At 44.0% G+C, this 8,806-nt stretch overlaps 1 long non-coding RNA gene across 1 annotated transcript; it reads left to right on the top strand.

The window, feature by feature from the left end:
* LOC110436754 lies at window positions 7,199–8,556 on the top strand. Its single transcript, XR_002454578.1, has 4 exons — window positions 7,199–7,318; window positions 7,465–7,545; window positions 8,042–8,101; window positions 8,239–8,556. It is a non-coding gene; the product is annotated as an uncharacterized LOC110436754 (long non-coding RNA).

Raw genomic sequence — 8,806 nt, forward strand, 5'->3', positions numbered from 1 at the left:
ATCGAACTGTTGATGGAATTCTTCTCCGATGCTTGGATGATGATGAAGCTAGGAGTTTGATGGGAGAAATTCATGAAGGGGTGTGTGGAGCACATCAGTCGGCTTTTAAGATGAAGTGGATGATTAGGAGGAATGGATATTATTGGCCGACTATACTTGAGGATTGCTTTAAGTATTTCAAAGGGTGTCAGGGATGTCAGAAGTTTGGTAATATTCAAAGGGCACCTGCATCGGCTATGAATCCTATCATAAAGCCTTGGCCGTTCCGAGGATGGGCTATTGATCTGATCGGCCAGATTTATCTACCATCTAGCAAAGGGCATAAGTTTATTCTAGTTGCCACTGATTATTTCACTAAGTGGGTCGAGGCTATTCCTTTGAAGAAAGTCACATCGGCCAATATGATTGATTTTGTGAAGGAACATATTATTTACCGATTTGGGATTCCTCAAACAATTACTACCGATCAGGGCACTATGTTTACATCGGGGGAATTTGATGAATTTGCAATTGGTATGGGGATTAAGGTGTTGAATTCTTCTCCTTATTATGCTCAGGCCAATGGGCAGGCCGAGGCGTCTAACAAAGGAATTATCAAGCTTATCAAACGAAAGATTGAAGAAAATCCTAAGCGGTGGCATACATTGTTGAATGAAGCATTGTGGTCCTATCGGATGGCTTGTCATGGATCAACCAAGGTATCACCCTATCAATTGGTGTATGGACATGATGCAGTGTTGCCTTGGGAGATTAAGGCTGGATCTAGGCGATTATCTTTTCAAGATCAGTTAGCTGCCGATGATTATACCACTTTGATGACCGATGAGTTAGATGATCTAGCAGGACATCGGTTAAAAGCTTTAATGAGTATAGAAGAAAATAAGAAGAGAGTTGCTAGATGGTATGACAAGAAAGTAAAGGCTAAAGAGTTTGCCGATGGGGACTTGGTATGGAAATTAATCTTACCGATCGGGACTAAAAGTTCGAAGTTTGGAAAGTGGTCTCCTAATTGGGAAGGTCCCTATCGGATAAGTCGATCGGCTCCTGGAAATGCCTATATTCTAGAAACTCTCGAAGGAGTTGAATTTCCTAGAGCATTAAATGGCAAATATCTAAAGAAGTACTACCCCAGCATATGGGTCGATGCATAGAAGTTTAAATGCCGATAACACTCCTATTGGCTGAATTTAAATGTTTGGGGGCAGGACTTAATGTTTCAAAAGATGCCGATAACAGTCCTATCGGCTAGACTAAAAGCTGAAAGAGCCGGAAAACACAGACATGTTGCCGATGAGAGCTTCATGTGTTCAGCAGCGCCTGAATCGCCGATATGGCGTGTAGCCGGATTTGGTTGGCTGCTTCTATCTCCTTAATATCATCATCGGCAGAACCTTCTATCGGCTTCAGCTTCTTCTTCAATTGTAGTGCCTTGCGACCGTGGACGTTTCGTTCGTGCTCAAGAAGCTTGATGGTCTCTGGCAGTTGGCTCTCTTCCTGTTGGGCTTGGGATAAGGCGTCCTCCACTTGCTTGAGTTCTGCCAATAGGGATTCCCTTCTTGCCAATAGGTCAGATATTTTCTGCTTCAGCGCGTCTCCTGAAGATCTCAAGATGCCAATGCTCTTGTGCTTTTCGTCGGTCAGGAGCTTCTCTTTCCTCATTTCTTCAGAGAGCTGAGTCTGAGCAGCTCTATCGGCAAGGCGCCGAGAAGCCCTCTGATACTGCAACTGACGACTCTCCAAATGTGCGGCTTGGAAGAGAATTTCTTCGACATCGGCTGGGATTTGGCCTCTGAGAGCTCTGAACAGAATCTTGGCTGGGTCGGAGTCATCGACCAATTGCGTCGTGTCCTGGTGAAGGAGGGTCGATAGTTCTTCCAGCCTGGCCCTGATCTCTGCCGATGTAATGCCAACTGTCTGGGAAGAGCTTGCTTCTTCACCTTCTTCTTCAGAGAGGTCGATGGCGAAGGAGAATAGGATGTCGGGGGAATCTTGTTTCTGGGAGGGAGAGCAAAGTTAGTTCATTTTCAGAGAATCGGCAAGTAATGCTAATAAAGATTGGGTGACTTACTTGTTTCAAGGCTATTTCCTGCCTTTGACTGGAAGATGCCGATGGAGCCGTAGGTTGATCGGCCAGAGTTGCCGATGGAACGACATCAACTGAAAGAAGACAGGAAGAGTTGTGAGGCTGAATGAGAATAAGTTCATCGGTGGCAGTATTATTAAAATATGTTACCCAGAGGAGGAACGATGATTGTTTGAGTCGGGGGAACTGCCGATGATGTAATTGTACCTGCCGGGCCAGTTGTTTGTCCACCCACGTCAGCTGATGTACCTGCTGCTTGGGGTTCTTCCTGCTGGAGTTCGTCTGCTTCTGGTGCTTCCTGCGGATGAGGGGGAGATGGTGCTTGCTGGATCTCTACATCTGGAGGGGAGGGAGAAGATTCCACCGGAATAGGAGATGCCGGAGGAGGAGGAGGAGGAGGAGTCGCCACTTTCTGGCGCTTTGTTCCAGCCCTGGTACCCTTGGTGCCCTTCCTCTTTGGCTGGCTGGACTGGGGGGCATCGGCACCTTGACGTTTGGCTTTTGCCGATGCACCGGTTTGCTGCAGCAACAAAAAGGAGTTTATAAATACAAATGTAGCCGATGTAAAGGTAATCGGTATAAGTAAAAGGGGTTTGATGAATTGCCTTGAAAGCCTGGGCCAGAGTGGAAGCAGCTACCGTTGGTGATGTCTGAGTTCTCTTGGTGGTGACTTTCTTAAGGCGCACGCCTCGGTGCACAATGGTAGCCAAAGTGGGAGCATTGTGGCCGATTGAAGAGATTGGGCCTGGTGGAAACAGGTCAATCGGCCTACCACTTCTGCTAACCGATGGGGGGATGTTGTCAACCTGCAAAAGGGATACAAAGGTGAGTTACCGATGGAAATAGGATTGAAAAAATTGGAACACCGGTTCGAGATACTTACAACGTCATCGGGGACTTTGTACTCGGGGTGGATCATGCCGCGGTACGAGAGGACTGATTTGCAGAATAGATGCTCCTTCCATTCTACCCACCATAGCTTGTATGCCTGAGTAATGAAAGCGACTGGAACCCACTCTGACAAATCTGCATCTGTATCGGCATTCGGTGGTAGTTGAGCTACTCGAATCCACTCAAGAAAGTTGGTGATGGGTTCCCTAGGTTTTATCACATCGGCATAACAGAGTGCAATCGGCAGCTGGCCGAAAGCTAATTGACGAGCTAATGCCGATGGGTTGTAGAATTCATAAGTCTCGGGAGAGGTTTTTGTGCTACCAAAGAAATTCACTGGTATGGCTCTAGGAGTCACAATTGCCATCATCACCTCATTATCCCTGTCAAGAGCTTCATCAAATGGATTGAAAACCAGAGGGAGCATACTGTCTGGGTCATCATAGGCCAACCATGGTCGTTCATCTCTGGCCAAGCCCTCATACAAAGTCTGGAAGAATCGGCCGATCTGATCTGGATTACCCCCTGAACCAGGCAAGACTATGACGGCTTCGCCAAAGTTTAGGGGAGCACGTGTTGCCGATTCTTCTTCACCCAACACATGATTTTCAGTTATATCTCTTGGGAAACGCTGTGTAAATAAGTTAAAGTTGAGGCGCTTGTGCAGATGCAGATTAAGCCACATATTGATAAACCACCAGGGGCCGCCTAAGTTGCCAGTAGACTGGCCGAGCAGGAGTTTCTTGGCCACCTGATGGAGGAGATGGTAAGCAGCGCCAAGCAAGTATCGGCCGAGAGGGAATCGGCCACCGTTAGCCAGTCTCTCTGCTGCCGATAGATAGACGGAAGTCGGTCCTACCGATCGACCACAGAACACAAACTTGTCCAGCCACATGTTCAGAAAGGTGGTTTGTTCCTTTATGCTGACAGGCCCCGTCCCACGATACTTCTGAATGTACCCTGACCAACCGCCGATGGAGCGAGTTTCCACTTTGGCACTAGGAGCGGTGTCAAAAAAGTGGGTGCTATCGGCAGAAGATATATCTAGACCGGTGAGCATAGCTACATCGCCAAGAGTAGGAGAAGCAGGGCCGTGGCCAAAGACAAAAGCGTTGAGGGTGTCTGACCAAAAGTAAGATGCAGCTATCAACAGTGACTCATTCCTGTGCATATCGGCAATGGACAATCTAATGCATTGAGCTAGCTTTCTCTCACCTCACTGGACTTCATTGGAGTTGCTGACCCTCAAGAACCAGTCTTTCCACCCTACAGTAGGGCTGGGCCAAGAACGGAAGGTGTCTTTCCACAGATCTAAAGAAAAATTTTTGGTTCTGAAAGGAATCCTGTTGGTTTCTGCGTTAGATCGGTTGGATCTGGATCCCCTAGAGGGCCGAGGCATTGGAGGTGTGGTTGATCGGTAGGGATGACAATTCTGTTGGACAATTCCTGGTGGTTTTGGAAATAAAGAAAAAGAACACAAAGAAAAGAAAAAAAATATTCAGTAAAATGGATTGCGGATGAACGGGGATGTGAGGAAAAGTACAGGAGATGGAATGAAGAACTGACCTCAGGGATGATGAAGCTAATGGCCATCTTGCGACGAGGAGGGTCTCTGAGGGCTCCGGGGTTGGTGAGGAAGAGTCTTTGTCGGAGGTCTTGGAGATTTTGAATGGCGCCGCCGCTAGGAAAGTAAAGTTGGGATGGTGGAATGATGTGATGGAGAAGGAGTACCCGAGAAGGAACTATTTATAGGACAAAATGGGCAAGGGCAAATTTGACTTATCTCCTTGCCGCATCCGAGAAATCCGAGGGTGCTCAGGTAGATATGGTAACTGTTCGCACGATAATCAAGGGATTGTGCAGGTGATTTGACGGGAAGCGGTCATTATCTGGAGATATTTTACTGTGCGGGATCTCCTGGTCGGTCCATCGGCAGCGTCCTGTAACGGTCATATTGTCGATGGACGAGTAAAGTGAAGATAGCCGTTTGTACGAACGTCCTGATCAGTTCATTGGCAGATCTTTGTAACGGTAATATTGCCGATGTACGGTTGAGAAAGAAATGCCCATTTAGGAAGTTGAGGATTTCGAGGAATATGCAGAAGAATAGGATCAGAGTTGTTCAGATTGAGGTTGTCGGTTACCAGATTAGGAGCATTAATTGCGGGAAAAAGGCATCATTACTGCAGAGAATTTCGGAGCATTGATGATTTCATACTCCGAAATTGGGGGGCATGTGTTGACACCGTTTTTGGGCACGTGTCCAGGCCGGCAGGATAAGACGACAGTGTTTTGTTTACAGGATGAGTTGCCGATGAGGATGGTTGCCGATGAAGGAGAGGTTGAACGTGACTAAGTCTACAGGCGGTGATGTGTCTGTGTCGATGGCTATGATGAGGAAGTCTGCCGATGACTATGGCAAGGGAGTCTGCCGATGATACGAAGGGAGAGTTCGGAAGCCGCCGATGGTTTGTGGAAGAGTTTCAGTTTGTCATGGGGGATAGTTTTGTTATTTCCTTAATTATTTAAATCGTTTTGTATACGGATTCCGTGTAATTTGGAATTCGAATTCTAATCGTGTCTGGCTATAGCTCTTTGAGCAGGGTATAAATATAGACCCTAGGACCTTGTAATAAGACAGCTATCAATCAATCAAACACACGTTCTTATTCATATTCTAGCATCTACTTTTCGACGACTTCGTCATACTTTTTTCCTTTTATTACGAGTTCTTAGGAATTCGTCGACTTAAGCTCGGCGTGTTCTCGAGTTCCGTGTGAGTACCTCTTAACCGTGACATCCGGGCGCATCGCTGTTGTCAGGACTAAAGTATTCGAGTTATCACCTTTGCCGATATTAAGGTCAAATCGGCTGGCACGCTTTAACGATTGAATCGGATATTAGCCCTTTGTGTTTGCAGATCGGTTTTGCATATATATATATATATATATATATATATATATATATATATATATATATATATATATATATATATATATATATATATATATATATATATATATATATATATATTGTGGCGTTGGATTGCCATTGGAAATTTCACGATGGAGCGGGTATATTGGGTTGTGTTGATCGCGCGTTTCCCACCGACACAAGGCAATGCGTAACTTCCGCCATGACACGAGTCAAGGCTCAATTCAACTTCATATTTCAAGCCCGTCTACTACTACGTACTTACATTTATGCAAGCAAACATGCAAATCAGGAACACGGATGAATGCATTAAATGATTCATATCATGTATGTTTACATTGTTACCATGTCCGTTTAGAAAAAAAAATGCAATATATATACACTGTCAACACACGCGTCTGGTACCGGCACAAGGCATGAACTGCCTGCACAATTACGGTTAAGTATTCTTAGTCAGCAAATAAATTGTTCTGTCAACATCACCAGTAAGGGAAGTGCAAGAACAAATCAATGCTGTGTGTGTGTGTTTGAGAGAGAGAGAGAAAGAGAGAAATTGCAAACTCGACTTATACTAGATAAAATATATAACAAAATGCACAGAATTTGCATTCAAATTTTAAAATATTTCAGTTATGTTCATTGTCATGACTTTGCTGCTTACTTACGCAAGTCACACACATGCACGCACGTACACATGCACAAGCAATTGATGCATAAACTTCTATGATTTTTCCTATAAATTTGATTCTTGCCTGCGTTAGAGCATGGTTTGATGGACTAGCTAGTGTGCTAATAGTCATAATTGTGTTTTCTGTATTTTTTTTCATGGAACACTATTAGTGCAATAGTGGTGGTAAAGATAATCAGAGTTTACTTTGGATCTTTTTTTTTGAGAAAATTAATATATGTCAACATGTGAACAATATATGCACAGTACCGGTGGTCTAGCATGCATTGCTGGTTTCAACGTGCCTTGCTCGATGGGTTCGCGGTGAGCTATTTCTAAGAAAGTTCTGTTATATGACTAACTACTCGATGATGAGTGGTTAATTATAAGACTGACCTGTTAAGCTCGACTGGGCGAAGCGCCTGTAAGCTTCACAGGGGTATATATGTATATATTGTACAATGAATCAATTATTCTATATTATAAAACAAATATATATGAATTAAATTTATTATTAATTAATAAGAATGTAATGCAATGCAATTTCGGTGCATGACACTACGTGCCATTCGTAGGGTAGCTATATATATATAGAACAAGGTGGTGCATCGCACAAACAACAACACAAGTTTAGATAACCACACACACACACACATTACCAGTTTACCACCGCCTGCGTATCGATCTCGAGTTCAACTTCAACATGCCAACAACTTCGAAAGCCCCGAAGCCAGCTTCGCCGGGTAATCTTCTATTTAAATACTATGGAAAACCCAAGTATCTATCTCTACCATGCCACATGCAAATGAGATGCTGCTCTCAAGAGGTTATATTATTAGTTACCACGTCGTGCTGATGAAAACTATCTAAATGCTCTCTGTCTCTGTAGGGTTACGTACCCCCAGCGATTGGCCAACTGCTGATGAGAAGCCTCGTCGACAGCAGCAGCAGCAGCAGCAGCCGTCTCCTGGTTAGTATCCCTTGTTTTCAATATGTACCGTGCCTTTGCCTTTACAGAGGAGAGGACGTACTATAGCTTGATGATCATATCGAGCTCAATCAACACACGTGCATGCATGGATGGATATTCGTTATTGCTGCGTTTCCATTTCTTTTGCAACTTTTCCTCGCACTCAAGACTCAACTTTTGCTGCAGCAGGACGCTCGCTGCCCTTTTTCTTCTCCAAACCACACTTTTCCTATAAAAAAGTTGAAGAAAAAGATGCTTTTATGCATACATATACTGGCAGATGACGACCGGCCGGCCGGGTGTCTCTAGGTAGATTATGAGAAGCAGAGCGATCCGAATCCGATACTCTGCTCGCTGCTCGTTAGGGAGAGCTAGCTAGCTAGGGACATGAGAATTATAAACTGATTTGGACATTAGAAGAGATCGAGATACGGTAGAACCGGAGAGGACGATATGCCGTTAATATTCTTCGTTGATCGCTTGTGCGTGCATGCAGAAGCAGCTCCTAAAGATAAAGGTGTGCAGACTCCTGTTCAACCCAAGAAGACTGCTGCAAGTATGTGAACCAACAAGTACACGCAGTGAATATATATTTTTCTGAACATATACGTTTATCGTCATCTACGCTTCAGAAATTATTACATATATACTACTATTATTAACAACGTATATATGCAACTCTTCTTTTATCAGAGAAGAAGGCCTAACTACGGCGTTGAGGGGTCTGCACTCTGGAGATGCAAAAGGGAGAATATACATGAATGCATGTCATATTGCTAGTCCACAAGGTAGATGGATCCTACATATAAATATACATATACACACAGTTCAATATCAATGTGTCGTAGACGTAGTCGTTCATAAGCAAAGGTAGACAAATACAACTTATGTTATTAGGTATTGGGAATTGGTTTATACAGTACTATATGTATCTGCATGCTACTCATGCTAGCTGCTACCAAAAATAATGTATATACGGCGGTTCCTCCATGAATGAAAGAAAAACACATTTATACTATAGTTCATATATGTTTGGAGCTGAACATACAGGTGTGACATTTTATTAATATATAATGTGGAACGAAAAACCATAGGCATACGCGCTTTGGTCCATGACATTCATGGATTAAGAAACCATAGTTTGATTTGGTTGATGCCTTGATGGTGATCTAGTTGACACGTATACAAATAACGACATCGTTCCGCATAGAGCCAAATTGGGGCAGGTGTTTCGGAATTTTCGGTGATGCTGAGTCCTTAG

The sequence above is a fragment of the Sorghum bicolor genome, chromosome 7 (genome assembly GCF_000003195.3).
Source record: "Sorghum bicolor cultivar BTx623 chromosome 7, Sorghum_bicolor_NCBIv3, whole genome shotgun sequence".
NCBI classification, from domain to species: Eukaryota; Viridiplantae; Streptophyta; class Magnoliopsida; order Poales; family Poaceae; genus Sorghum; species Sorghum bicolor.